Consider the following 15,204-nt stretch of genomic DNA (forward strand, 5'->3'; position numbering starts at 1 on the left):
GAACTTAAACACTTCTTAAATATAATTAATTAGTAATTACCATTCAACAGTTCGTGTCCACAAACCGCGTTCTTATCAGTTTTATTGTCTATCTTGAAGCCAAGTCATCGTGTGTGTGGGCCCATCGAGAGAAGAAGTGAAGAACTACTTTTCATAAAGAGAAAGAGTAAACCTGGAACCGGTCGGGCTAATAAACGGAGAATAGCAGCCCACTACTAAATAGCTTACACCTAAGATTTCCATCTAAGCTATCATGCGTTGCACTACATCTGATTATAGTGTATTTGTAGAAACCCTTCGCCTCCCACCCCCTCCCCCCCCCCCCCCCCCCCGCCCGGGGGTTGTTTGCACTGCTTCAGCTGTGATGCCCCCAAATCCCCACGCACGGACACAGGAAAATCGAGACGTCCGGATGGTGACAACCCGGGTCACCACCCTAACGATGGGTGCCAAGTGTGTGCAAAACCAACATATGTACACAAAGAAACACGCAGCTGATAACGGAAGCCATAACTAAGTACCATAATTTTTTTCTTAACGTAATACAAGCTGTTTAAAACATACCTAAATAAAATATTACAAAACACGAACATAGTTTTAAAATCAAATATAAAGCATAACATCAGTAACCCGGCGGAACCGCATCCTCGGGCTCAACCTCCTCCTCCTCATCCTCAAAACCTGTACCAAAAGCTACGGAACCAAAAATGGTACCGCAGGTAAGTAAAACCCAAACACCACCAGATAAAAACACATAGAACTCAAACAACATGCATGAAGTGATGCCAATGCGCAAAACCCATAAAACATAACTTTCCACACACGCCAAAAATCTCATTTGGCCCAAAAACACATCTTTTTCAAAAACCACGCCAAAAGTCACATTTGGCCTCTATAACCGCCTCAAACCAAAAATCATTTTTATCTGTATGCACCATGAGCTCCCCTAGGGGTCATCCGCACACCCTGGCTCCAGTGCCACACCGCAGAGTACCACTACGCATGTGACACCTAACGAGCGATGCCCAGTTCTACGCCCCGCGTGTTCGTAGCCAAGCATCCTCTAGCCCTCACCAGCGAAGGGCCACGGAATCGGTGCGTAGGGCGATGCCCGGTTTCGTGCCCGGCGCGTTTGTAGCCAAGCAACCCCTAGCCCCCGCTCCCGTCGTTGCCCAGCAACGACTCAGGGGACATCACTCAGTTTATTCCACTCCCGAGTGACCAGAGGAGCTCCACCGAGATAATACCTCATCCCGGCTTGGGGTCGTGATACACACGCACTCTTAAGTCCACTTACGCCAATAAACAAGCTTTTCACAATACACAAAAATACACGTGCATGCACCATGTAAATGCCATATCAATGTACCAAAATAAACAATCCACATATATCAATTAAACAAGCAACTCCGTCCTCCATCCATCCGACCCACGAACTCCTCGGACTCAGTCCGGAATCAACCAACCAGCAGATAAAATAATTGAATGAGCAATATATTTTTAAATCTGTAAATAGGGTTTGGAAAATACTTACGGCGCTATACGGTATTTTTAGAAAGCTTGCGGCGTTACAAACAGCGGAAGGAAAGCAACGTAACAGTGAAAATTCACTGTGGCCGTGGGTTGTAAAATACCCACTTTTTGAACGAGGACAAACCAAGGCTCGAAATTGATAGGGAATGGCCTTGAGATATTTATGAAGCTAAGGGAAATGAGTTTTGGCCGTGGGTGGTGGTGGAAATGGCGATCGAAGGCCAAAAAGGGGCTGAACGGAGTTGAGCTCGTGGGAGCTGCTCCGGCAACGGATCGAGGCCAGAAATAGGTGGTTTAGGTCGGCAAGAGGTAGAGGAAGAAGCTGTGAAAAGATGGTGGCCGGAGGTGGTGCGACGGCGCCGGAAACGGTGAAAAACCGTATGGCTTGGAGGAGCTCGTGGCGGCTAACTCGGATGGAGGTGAAACTTGGTGGGGATGTTCACCGGTGAGAGGGGAAGAAAACTGGGTGGGTGGTGTAGGCCACGCCGCCGGCGAGCGGGGGTTCTGGGCTGCGAAAGCAACCGGCGACAGGGGCAAAAACAGAGTAGGTGCAGTGACTTCCGGCGGCTCTCGAAGGCTAACGGCTGGTCCGATGGCTCTGAAAATTGATGAGAATGATCTCTGGTGGAAGGGGAAGAGAATGGTGGTGACGGTGCACTAAACGGTGGCCGGACGGCGGAGAACTGGCCGGTCAAAGTGGCGGCGACGGGAATGAGAAAAAGGGGCAGCTGTGCGTACGTGGGAGAGGAGGAAAACGGGAAGAAAAAGAAGAAGAAAAGAAAGAAGAAAAGAAAGAAAAGAAGAAAAGAAAAGGAAAAAGGGAAAAAGAAAAAGAAAAGAAAAGAAATGAGGTACAATCTTCACCTCTGGAGTCCAACAACTGATCCAACGAAAATAAGTTTAAAAGCAATAAAACTAAGAAAATATTTTAAACACAACGTAAAGCTAAAATATAATAATTAACTAGTAAAAATAAACTATTTAATTTTAAATCCAAAGACAAGTTAAAATAAATTAAACAGCAATTTAAATTCAACAGCAATTAAAATCTAATTAAAATCCGATAATTTAAAATAAAAGAACTATTATATTAATTAAATTAAAATATTCATTTAGTGAAAATACACGTAAAAAACGGGGTGTCACATCCTCCCCCCCTTAAAATAAATTTCGTCCTCGAAATTTGTGAGATCAATATCAGCGCCAAGTAGGATACACCACGCAACTCAGAGTATACTTGAGAAAATCATACCATCAGCCATTTCCACACAAGTATGATTAAAGATCTCTCCAATTATACTCCTAAAGAAATCCCATCATATTCGTACTAGTCTCCCAGCGACGCATCACGTCTAGAACTCCTAAAACAGCCACGTAAACCGGAATCACCATATCGTCAAGAACTTCAAAACCACACCCAAGAGAATTCTAAAAATTATTACTTCTTAGAATGAATTGTATTAACCTCGATCAACCTTCATGCTATATCATTGAAACTTTCGTTGTATACTATATCTTAATAACCTAATAGTCACTTCCAAAATAAACCATCAATAAACATAATTCGCCCAAACAAAATATTACTCTCCAATTACAAGCACCTTCTCAAAATTTTAAGTCATCACTAATTACTCAAAATCAGCACACCTAATCATGAACTATCACTCCTATTTCCTCAATTATCTCTAGCTACCTTAACTAAATCAAAATTCCGCAACGACATCCATGATCATCAACAAAGAAGACGATATCAATCAATTGCAACCTTCCAAATTAAAAACAAGTATCATTATCTCAAAATACGCCAATCTCATCTAAGATAAAGAACATAGGGCTCGAATCCGTCCCGACTAACTAATAAGGCACCTATAACTCCTACCTAACAACTTACACTTTCAAGATCATCACCTAAATTTTGAATATCGTCTAATTTAGAGATAACTAAATTCACTACAAACCACGATTAAATTCACGATAACCTTAATAAACCCTTCTTATAAACTCACTTACCTACTTCTATTCTCATAACCCTAATATTAGCACGACTATTTCCTTCAATTGCATACAAAATTAAATCTCAAGATAGGCCATGCTATTCAAACCTCCAATCCATCAAAACTATGGCACTACCCTCCTGACTTCTACTGCTTATTACCTTACGTACCTGTTTAGGCTAAACACCATTGATTCTCAAACTTCCACTTTCAAGATTTTATTATCCACTACACATGGCGACTCAACAATCTCTCTTCAAGTTAAATAAAATGTATATAATTCTCCCAATTGGACACTCAAACTCCAAAGGAAAGTTGTAACGCCCGTCCTTGTGGTGGGTCCTTTTTCATATCGATTTTGATAAAAACTGACGGGAATTACGATTCCTTTTCAATCTCTTTTCCATACATACTAGGATACAAAAGACTCCATGTTATAAATAAAATCTCATTTTTTTCTTGATTAAAACTTTCAGCGGAAAACATTACATTACATAATTAAAGTTTTTAATGTGAAACATCTTGCCTAGGCCTTCGTGCTCTTCCCCTTGGGCTGTGCCTGTTCTGACCTGTCATGCTCATCTTATGCCTGGGAGGGCACACATAAAAACTAAAATGAGTCGATGACTCGTAAGCATTACTTCATACAGTCATAATATAATAACATAGTTTTTCAGTCATGCAGTTATCATTCCATACATACATATCTTACGTAGCATGCATATGTCTTTCTTTTCGTTTGAAAACGTTTCGAGGTGGGGTTTTTATTTAAAACATGATTTCTTCTTTAAAACAGTTCCCCACGCATCGCTGCCTTCGTTACTTAAAGAATCTTTTCATGCATTTATATTTCTACGTACATTCATGCATACATACGTTCATTAAATCATTTTTTCTTACTTACGTACATTCATGCATTCGGTCCATTCATTCATACATACATACATGCATCCATTCTTAACATGCATTCGTTCATTCTTATCACTTTCATGTGGCCGTTGCACACTGTTACGCCCCGTGCGCTGGGGTTAGCGGTCTTTTGGACCTGATTCCGCCCGTGGCCGCGGGTTGGGAATCCATTCAGTCAGGGTGCAGCACTGGGTGCACTACCAGTTCTACTTACCCGGCATTGCAATCTGCCCATTTCTTTGATATCATTTCCAGTCCAGTCCATGTGGCCATTACGTATTTTCATACATCATACATTCAATCCGTTCATTTCTTTACAGTCCTTTCCTTTTTATTCATATCGTTTAAAGCATAATTTTCTTTATTTTTCCTAAAAGTTGCTTTAAGAGAAGTTTCTTTAAGAGGAAACTGATTTTCTTTCTTTTCCATTAAAGCTGTTTTAGAAAGAGTTATTTTATTTTAGAAAAGATAGTTTTCTCTCTTTATCAATCCTTACAGTCCTTAACAGTTATAACGTCCTTTAAAGCTTCTTTTCGTTTCCTTTCATAAATATACATACAATACGTACTACGTATAGCATCCATTCACATGCATACACGTACATAATTTGGGTGCATAAAAAGGGGCTGCCAAGGAAGGTCGCTACGTACTTATACTTGAAAACTTACGTTTTATTTTCCTTTTTACAGAAAAGCTTTCGTCTTATTCTTCATTTTTTTTTTAGAGAAAACTCTAGAAGAGTATGAACGTAACACTTACCTGGCCTTCATGCCATACTCAATTCATGCAGTCCATTCATGTGCGTGTCAGATGGCAACCTACATGCATACACATAACTTTATGTCATCATCTATCTAATGCATAAGTAACTATTCTAGAAAATAGAACTATTCTTTGCTTGAAACATTCTCTATCCATCCCTGGGCTCTTACGTACTATTTACTATGCTAAAACTTTCGGGGTCTTATTCCTTAAAGTGAACCTCTGTGATTCACCTTAGGTTAAGACACTTAGATCTCTGTCTCGTTCTTCTATTTACATAATCCAACGCATGATTCTGACATACAGAGCCATGCGTCCCAACCTTAAACTATATACTCTTCACTACTTTCACGTATCCTAGCCCACACTACATCCTTATTTCCATCCATTCAGGCTACATGAAGTCAGCCAATTCTCTGGCTAAAATACCATGTAACCATGATCAGGACAAATTACTCATTATATATGATAAATCTGTCTGATACACTTGTCTTGCCAGAGACACATGTATCTCATCCCCTTTTATCACCTAAGAGCAACTTATAATTCCAATAAACGCCTGCTTGTATAAACAAGCTTCAAACTCCAATACCAACTTGTTAAGACCCGGTCGATAGGACTTTTCCTACTTCCCGACTCTTTATAAGTTCATCCCAACACTTAATGGGAGAGGATTGCATCCATAAATGCACCTCTGTCACATCACGTAATTCGAGATAAATCTCGAGTCACATCACGATACCCATCATGCTTCCACTGCACGCTCTGATACTTCTCCATCACTTCCTTATACTCTTAGTCACAAGTCAGTCTCAAGGCAATACCCGTTACCTTGGACTACAGGACACATCACTACTGCTTCGGGACACTGTTACACAGTTCCCGCCGCTTGACAAGAGGACTGCATCCACAAATGTGCCTCTGTCACATTATGCAGCTCAAGACAGAATCTCGAGTTACAATACGGGGCCCATTGTGCTTCTGTTGCACTCTCTGATACCTTTTCACCACTTCCATATACCTTTAGCCATAGTCAACCACAAGGTAAATCTCATCACCCCGGACTACAGGCTATGTCACCATTGTTTCGGGATACTGTTACACAGTTCCCGACACTAGACCATACACTCCACACTTCTCTGCTACGTCATCCAACCCTTCGTGACACGCCATCCAGTGTATCACGACCTCGTATAGAGTACACTCACGTGAACTCTCTTCCATCCACACTATGACAACATCACTACGATACACGCCTCACGGTGCATCGCTACGCGACACGGAGTACGCGCCACGCGTACTCCTTTCGTTACAACACTCATCATCACGATGCACATCACACGGTGCATCGCCATACAACACGGAGTACACTCCACGTGCACTCCCTTTCTTCTACGCCACACATCACTACAGCACACGTCACACGACGCGTCGCTGCATTACACAGAGTACGCTTCATGCGTACTCTCTTCACACTACACGCCGTATCACATCTGTGGCATCCATCTCACTCTCATACTTCACAACATAGTCCACAATGCTACACAATCAAGCCCAACACTTCACAACTACACTTCGCTTCACAACTACGCAGTGAACTCCACAAATACTAACTACACAGTCTACGATCCAACCAATCAACTACTTTAAACATAAATAACTAGAGATAGAGGGTTATACCATCGACGGGCTAACCCGTGCATCGCTCGCTGCGCGTCACGATTAAGCGTCAGAGGAGCGTACGTGGCGGTAACACCGCGTACGGTGGCTGTCCACCACGTAAAGTGGCGGTTCAGGCTTGAGGATAGCTAGTCGTGGCCTTGGAAAGGCTCATGATGGCATCATGGTGGTCAAAGGTGGCGGAGCACGGCGGCATCATGCCGTGAACAGTGAATCCGAATGGTGGGTGTTTGCTTGAGGTGGATGAAAGCCATAGAACTTCATGGCAAGCTAGGGAAAGGTAGATGAAGATGTGGTGGAGCTGTGGTGGCGAGGTGGTGGCCATACGGTGGCTCACGGCGGCGGATCGGCCGTTTGAAGTCATTTTCGGCCTTGGAGAGTGAGGGAGAGTGAGAGCTCTACATAGCTCCGTTGGCCATGAAATTTCTTGGGAAAGTTCGTGGTGATGAGAGGAACAAGGTGGTGGTAGTGAAACACCATGGGTGGCCGTGTACGGTGGTGCACGGCGGTGCAACCGAACGTGTGTGTGTGAAGACCCATCGGAGAAAGAGTGAGAGTTAGGGAAAAAGAAAGACATGGGGAGGAAGCCCTTGACATGGTGGTTCCAATGGTGGTGCTTGGTGGCCGTTTCAACCGTGTATGGTGGTCCAAAGAGGTGAAAAAGGGTTGAAGACCCATTTCTTTGAAGGGAGATAGAGAGAGACTCGGTGACCGGTTTAACTCACCACCGGTGAGGTTGTGGTCACCGGTGATGGAGGGTCATGCCGGTGTGGGAGGTGGGGCACGGTGGCCCGGAGGTGGCGCCGGCTGGAAGCTTGGACCGAACGGGCATGGAGGAAGGCTCACGTCGGGCATGAAGAGAAGGAGAGGAAAGAGAAAAGAGAAAGAAGAAAAAGGAAAAAGGAAAAAGGAAAAAGTGAAGGGAAAAGGATAGGGGCCTGGGTATTTAATCTCAGTCTTACACTTCGGGATCCTCAAAAGGATCTAACGATGAGTTTAAAACACTGATTTGAAAACGCGTAAGTATTTTATTTTAAATAAAACACTTTAATAAAACACTAAGAGAAATTAAGATAGAATATTATTTTATAAACTAAGGTTTATAAAATAATATTTTCTTCATCATTATATAAAATGATAAAGTATCATTAATTAATCAAAGTGCATAAAACACTTAAACAAAACACTGAGAGGAATTAAGATAGAATATTATTTTATAAACTAAAGTTTATAAAATAATATTTCTTCATCATTATCTAAATTGATAATGTATCATTAATCACTCAAAGAGGATAAAACCATTTAATTTAAATAAGAGTTTTCAACGTAAAATTAAACCTCTTAATATTTTAAAACAACTAAAATATCTAATATAAGATTTTATCCACAATTATAATATTTTCAGAGTTCATTAAAATATTATAATTGTGCTACTTTAAAAGCAAGCTTATCTAATAATACTGAAAATATCTTCTATAGATATTTTCTGAAAATATCTTCCATAGATATTTTCTATAGATATTTTCATAATATTAAAATATCCATAAACTTTAAAATATCTATCTTACTTTGAAATTCGCATAATAACTTTCAGAACACGCCATCGAGATACAACACGTAGGATAAGATTCAACATGTAGATCGAGGCTAGTCAGATAGACTGACTCTCGACACATAGAGCAAGGCTCAGCACATACACCGAAGTTTGACACGTGGATTGAGGCTCATACGTAAAGAAGAAGAAAGAAGGAGCGGATATTACAAAAGTATAGCCTCAAAATTTAAATTCTTGTGTGACCTCAAGTCACAATTAATTCTTGAAGATAGTCTCAACAATAAATGCCAACCATCACTCCAATTGGTAACCCACTTCAACTGTACACTCCGATCAACTCACTAAGAACTCGAAGTTAAAATCTATTGAATTTAATACTACCACATCTAATCCACTTCAGTATTCACCAAAGCCACTTCTCTCAAGCTAAAAAGAGACTAGGATTTGTACTCTCCGAAATCCATACACCCTCACCACCACTATAAATGGATCTCATGTACTCTTAGCTAAGATCAATAATCATTCTAACGTATAAGTGATCCATCACTTCCATTTCCAACATCCGTATCTTATCCTCAAAATAAACAAAATTTCATTTCCCAAAACCTGCATCATCTATTATCCTCAACTCGGTATGAATCAATCCTAAAACTTGTCACTATAACCTCGAGTTATAACAATTATTGCCAACCCACATTCCATTGACTAACACGCTTCGACTGAACGCTCCAATCGATTCACCACTATCACGTGTCAATCTCATACGTCCTTAGCTGAAACCAATAGTCATTCCAACGTACAAGTAATCCATTACTACTATTTCCATCATCTGGACTTATATCCGCAAATCAACATAAATCATTCTTATATCTGCTTAACTTATACCCTTAACATCAGCAAATAGTTATCGCTTAAAGCTTTGTACTGAACCAGAAATAGGTGGTTTAGGTCGGCAAGAGGTAGAGGAAGAAGCTGTGAAAAGATGGTGGCCGGAGGTGGTGCGACGGCGCCAGAAACGGTGAAAAACCGTATGGCTTGGAGGAGCTTGTGGCGGCTAACTCGGATGGAGGTGAAACTTGGTGGGGATGTTCACCGGTGAGAGGGAAAGAAAACTGGGTGGGTGGTGTAAGCCACGCCACCGGCGAACGGCGGTTCTGGGCTGCGAAAGCAACTGGCGACAAGGGCAAAAACAGAGCAGGTGCAGCGACTTCCGGCAGCTCTCGAAGGCTAACGGCTGGTCCGATGGCTCTAAAAATTGGTGAGAATGATCTCTGGTGGAAGGGGAAGAGAATGGTGGTGACGGTGCACTAAACGGTGGTCGGGCGGGGGAGAACTGGCCGGTCAAAGTGGCAGCGACGGGAATAAGAAAAAGGGGCAGCTGTGCGTATGTGGGAGAGGAGGAAAACGGGAAGAAAAAGAAGAAGAAAAGAAAGAAGAAAAGAAAGAAAAGAAGAAAAGAAAAGGAAAAAGGGAAAAAGAAAAAGAAAAGAAAAGAAATGAGGTACAATCCTCACCTCTGGAGTCCAACAACTGATCCAATGAAAATAAGTTTAAAAGCAATAAAACTAAGAAAATATTTTAAACACAACGTAAAGCTAAAATATAATAATTAACTAGTAAAAATAAACTATTTAATTTTAAATCCAAAGACAAGCTAAAATAAATTAAACAGCAATTTAAATTCAACAGCAATTAAAATCTAATTAAAATCCAATAATTTAAAATAAAAGAACTATTATATTAATTAAATTAAAATATTCATTTAGTGAAAATATACGTAAAAAACGGGATGTCACATCAGCTCGCACCCCCCTTCTCGCACGGCACCCCCATCTTGCATGGCTAGAGTTCACATGGTTGAAACCCACATAGCTTCATCCGACATAGAGGCTAACGCCCCTTGATTTGGTGACCCACTCCATCTATCTCCAAGCCAAGGACCACTGCCGAAGATCTTGACCCCATTCTTCACCTTCTTCGACTCTCTCATAATCGAGCAACCCAAACGGAGTTCCTGAGGTAATACCAGAAGTGTGTGGAAGAACATAGCAAAAAGGAGATTATCCTCGTCAGGTATGATGAAACCTTGCTTGTCGCTAACCTGAGACGCTGTGAACCCAAGAAGTTCGGTGGTCGCGATGCCAGGGCTAGGTTCCAGGAGTCATACCGTTGAAGAATAAAAAATCCCAAATCAAAAGGCAAAGTTTTTATTTTTAGTTGTCTTGAGTTATCGTTTTGGTATTTAAGGCTTGCATGCTAACAGGATTTTTAGTCCATTTTCATCCTCACCGTCTGCCATGGATGGCAACTGGTTCACGTCCACTCAATGCAGGAACGTCGAACTCGCATCTGGGCTTTGATTTGTGAACGAGTTTATACATTTCTATATGAATTTCGCAGAAATATTAACCAGAAAACCTTTAATTCGTCTGGATTTATATTGATTCGTCTGAAACCAAATGAATTTTTAAAGAGGAACGTAGATTAGAAAAGGGGAACGTAAGCAACTGAGTCGGTTGGCGTCGGATTGAGATGGTGGCAGTGGAAGAGAGGCTCAGCGAGGAAGACAAAGAGATGAAAACATGAAGTGCTCTTGGGCGAAATCAGTGAGGACTGCTTTTGGTTGGAAGTGTTTTTATGTGATGGAGCCTATTTCTCTTATGGTGCATTTCCTTACGTGGCAAACAGTGAATGGAAGGCTGCTTTTCTCCGTTTATTAGCCCGACCATTCCGAAGCGACTTCCAAAGAGAAAATATATACAGCAGCCTCATACTTTTTCACACCATTCAAAAATGTGAATTTACTATTTTACCCTTTTCTATTTTACACTTCACAAATGATGGTGTGTTAGGTATGGGGCTGTTGTGTAGCAGTTCTCTTTCATAAATGGTGTGTCTTCTCAAATTTTTTTTTTCCTTTCTTTCTAATCAGTGTCTATCATGTGTATCAAATGTCTATATTAGTATAAATAATTTTTTTAAAAGTACCGTTAAAAAAAATTTAAAAAAATATATATTTATTAGTAGTCGGTTTTTTAATTATGATTGGACAAATAAAAAATATGATTGGACACATTTGATAGGTATATTTAGTAATTAGGGTCGGGTTACTGTGCCTAGCTCTTACTGCGTGCCACTCAGTTCTTTTTTTTTTTTTTAATTTTTTTTCACTTTTTTAATATATTTAAATATTTTAAAAAATAAAAAATAGACTGTTGAGGGAAAAATGAGTGTGTTGGCATATTCTTGTGAAAACCTGTGTAAAATAGTGTTGTAACAAGTGTTGTTGCGGAAGGCTTGAAGTGGGCTGGAAGTGTGCTCATTATTGGTCAAAAGAAGCGACTTCGCTCGACCCTCGCTCGACAGAGCGCTCGAGCGAACTCAGGCAGATTCAACCGCTCGACCCTCGCTCGACATACGGCTCGAGCGAACTCAGGCAGATTCAACCGCTCGACCCTCGCTCGACATACGGCTCGAGCGAACTCAGGCAGATTCAACCGCTCGACCTTCGCTCGACCCTTCGCTCGAGCCAATGTTCCAGATCACTTACAATGTAGGGTTTTGAACGCCTCATTTGATGGGAACTATAAATAGAACATGTTAGCTTCTGTTCTATGTGTGGAGAATCAGAGCAAAAAAACCCTAAGGGCCTCCAAGAACATCTTAGAGCAATCTCTCCCCCATTTGATTGATTCTTTCTTGGAAAAACATTTCTCCACCACAACATACACAAAAATCAGCTTTTACTTGAGTCCATTGAAGTGGACATTTTTGTTGGCCGGAAGAGTCCGGAGCTGCCGTTGATGCAAAGATCGAGAGGTTCTCGTGGGAAGCTATAGGAAGGTCGGAGTTCCGACACTACATGCGTGTAGAGATCGAGTGGGTCACTCGTGGTGTTGCAAGCCAAGTTTAGCTACTACAAAGGTTTTGTGAGTGTTCTAAATTGGTTGTAACAAACTAAAGTTTCTATAGTGGATTTGAGGTGGTGTCTTACACCCGGAGTGGTTTTAGATTTTGAAGAGGTTCTTCAAATGAGTTTCCACTCCGTGAACAAAATCATGTGTTGATTATTTGTGTTATTTGTTTCATTTATTATCTGCTTGTTTGATTAATTTTCAAAAGGCCATAAAAATTAGATTACACCTATTCACCCCCCCTCTAGGTGTGTGAGCATCAAATCACACACTTCACTCCAAACTCGGTCAATTGACATTTCACCACTTGTGAGTTTATTGGGGAGGCAATCAAAAGTGGTAGGAAGCTCTATCTTCATACAGAATTGACCACGGGCTAGATGACCTCATCATGGTTCATTTGTGCAAAAATATGTATCTCAAAAGGAAAAGAAAAAGTGAAGTTGAAATAAAAAAAAAAAAAAAAAAAAAAAGGGGAAAAGAAAAAGGAGGGTGAAAAACAGAATAAGTTTTCTGTTTTCTTGAACATACTGAGACAAGTATTTAAACAGAAAGATTTAGGTCCTAGCAGCATTAGGTTTGACTTTCTGTGTCTTGAATGAGCTTCCCAAGCACCTATGGTTTCATGTTCAGCCTAGCCCCACTCACGCCTTACGGTTGAAATTTCTTGATTGAGCAAGGACCGCTTTAAACACGCACGTCTATATTACTTGTGATACTTTGTTTTAAATTGCGTGTTTTATGGGAATATGATGCTTCTCTACATTAGATAAGTACTCTTGGTGTGAAAATTGACATTCCCAATATTTGTCCAAGTCATGTGAGTGTTATGTGCTTCAAAACTGGGCAAAATGTGTTTTTCTGAAGGTCTCGCTCGACCATCGCTCGACCCCGCTCGAGCGACAACCGCTCGACAGCCGCTCGAGGGTTTTAAGTTCGCTCGAGCGAACGCCTGGTATAAAAACCCAGCGCCGCTCGAGCCGCTCGAGCACAGTGGCCTCTTTCTCCCTCCCGTGCGATTTTCTTCCTCCTTTTCTCAAATTTCTTCGTTTAAACAAGTGTTTTCCTCCCGAAATCATCCTCAAACCAAGGTAAATCCTTTTCTCTCTTGTATTTTCGTGATTTGATGCTTTTATTTTAGGGTTTTCCGTGTGTTGTTATGCATTTGGGTTTCGGATTGGGTGTTTGAGAGTCTTTCTTCGATTGTTTTTCTTTTATCTTGTTTTATTGAGGCTATTGTATAGCCATTGTTGGGATTGGTTGTATTTAGGAGGTTTTTGAAACTCCCATGGGTCTATACCCGAGTTTCTCACTTGGATGCACTCCAAGTGTTCGATAAAATGTCTCAATGAAGTGTGTTTTTGGTTTTTCATCATGCATTGGCATAGCATTGCTTCCATATCTATTTCATGTCTATCCTAGGTTTGAGACATCGTTTAACTAGGATTGCATTATGTTTTGAAGGTGTTTTGGTTTAGAATTGGCATTGGTTTGCACATGGGTCATGCATGAGGTTTGGCATCGTTTAACATGAGTCATGCACATGGGTTGGCATTAGCTTGTAAATGGCTTGAGTTGTCATTGCACATGTGTCATGAATGTGGTTGGCATTAGCATGCATGTTGGTCTTTCACATGAGTAGGCATTAGCATGCATATGGCACACTTTGACCTAGGCATTTGTTATTGTTTTGAAAAATGAGGAGTGACATCGGGCATGCACCGAGTCTTGCATTGTTAGTTGGCATTGTTGCGTCAGCATGCATGCATTCATCACATCTTTGCATTGCCTTAGCCTTGTCTAACGTCGTTGACTCTGTCTACAGCTGAAACCATGTCTCGACGTGTTCGTCCTCGCCAAAACCCCCCTGCACCCGCTCAAGCCCAATTCCATAGTGCTCGAGCCCAAGAGTTATATTCTCAGAACTTCTCGCATCGTACTCCCATAGTCGAGCGTGAAGTGACATTAGGTGAGCTTACCGAGACTATAATTCCCCGTATTTTTGAGTCTCGTCAGTGGCAAGCATTGACCACTGGTCATCCCACTCCTTCTGTGGAGTTGGTTAGGGAGTTTTACTCCAATATTCATGACATATCTGTTGATGACTCATTTGAAGTCAGTCTCAGGAATGTTGTTTTCCGAGTCACTCCGGGAATGATAGCGACTCTGCTAAATGCCCCTCGTGAGCTCTATCCTAGGTTTCCCTACTCACGGACATCTCCTCCAAGTCCACAAGTCATTGCTACTTGTCTTTGTGGCCAACCTAGTAGTTGGGAAGGGACAACCCCTATTTCAACTGCTCGTTTTACCCCCGATCACCTCATTCTTAGTAGGATTGTTCTTACGAACTTAGATCCTACTGGTCATAATAGTGATGTGGGTCTTGACCGTGCCCGTCTGCTGTATGCCTTGATCAATGGTGTCTCCATTGATCTAGGAAGTCTTTTGTGTCGGGTTATTGTTGAGGCGTATCGGTCCTCCAAAACACGGACTGGTTTGCCCTTACCGTGTTTGATCACCCGAATAGCTCTCTCCCAATCTGTTGCTTTCCATCCTCAGGAGCCTAGGATTGCTCTTAAGGCTCCTATTGGTCGTAGGACGGTTCAGCTGAGTCGTGCTCACACAACTCCACAGCCTATCCGTGTTGAGCACCCTCCCGCTCCCTCCTCTCAGCCTTCGAGCTCTCGACCATCTAGTTCTCAGCCGTCTACCTCGGCCCCATCCAGCTCTCAGCCATCTTCCTCAGCCCCCGGTTCGTCGGAGCCCGGTCTTCAGCAGGTACTTGAGTATCTAGCTCGCCTTGACGCCCGGTTCGACCGTCTTGAGGTGAAAGTTGACAACCTGCAACAACTTGTGA

This window comes from Carya illinoinensis, chromosome 16 (genome assembly GCF_018687715.1).
Source record: "Carya illinoinensis cultivar Pawnee chromosome 16, C.illinoinensisPawnee_v1, whole genome shotgun sequence".
Lineage (NCBI taxonomy): Eukaryota > Viridiplantae > Streptophyta > Magnoliopsida > Fagales > Juglandaceae > Carya > Carya illinoinensis.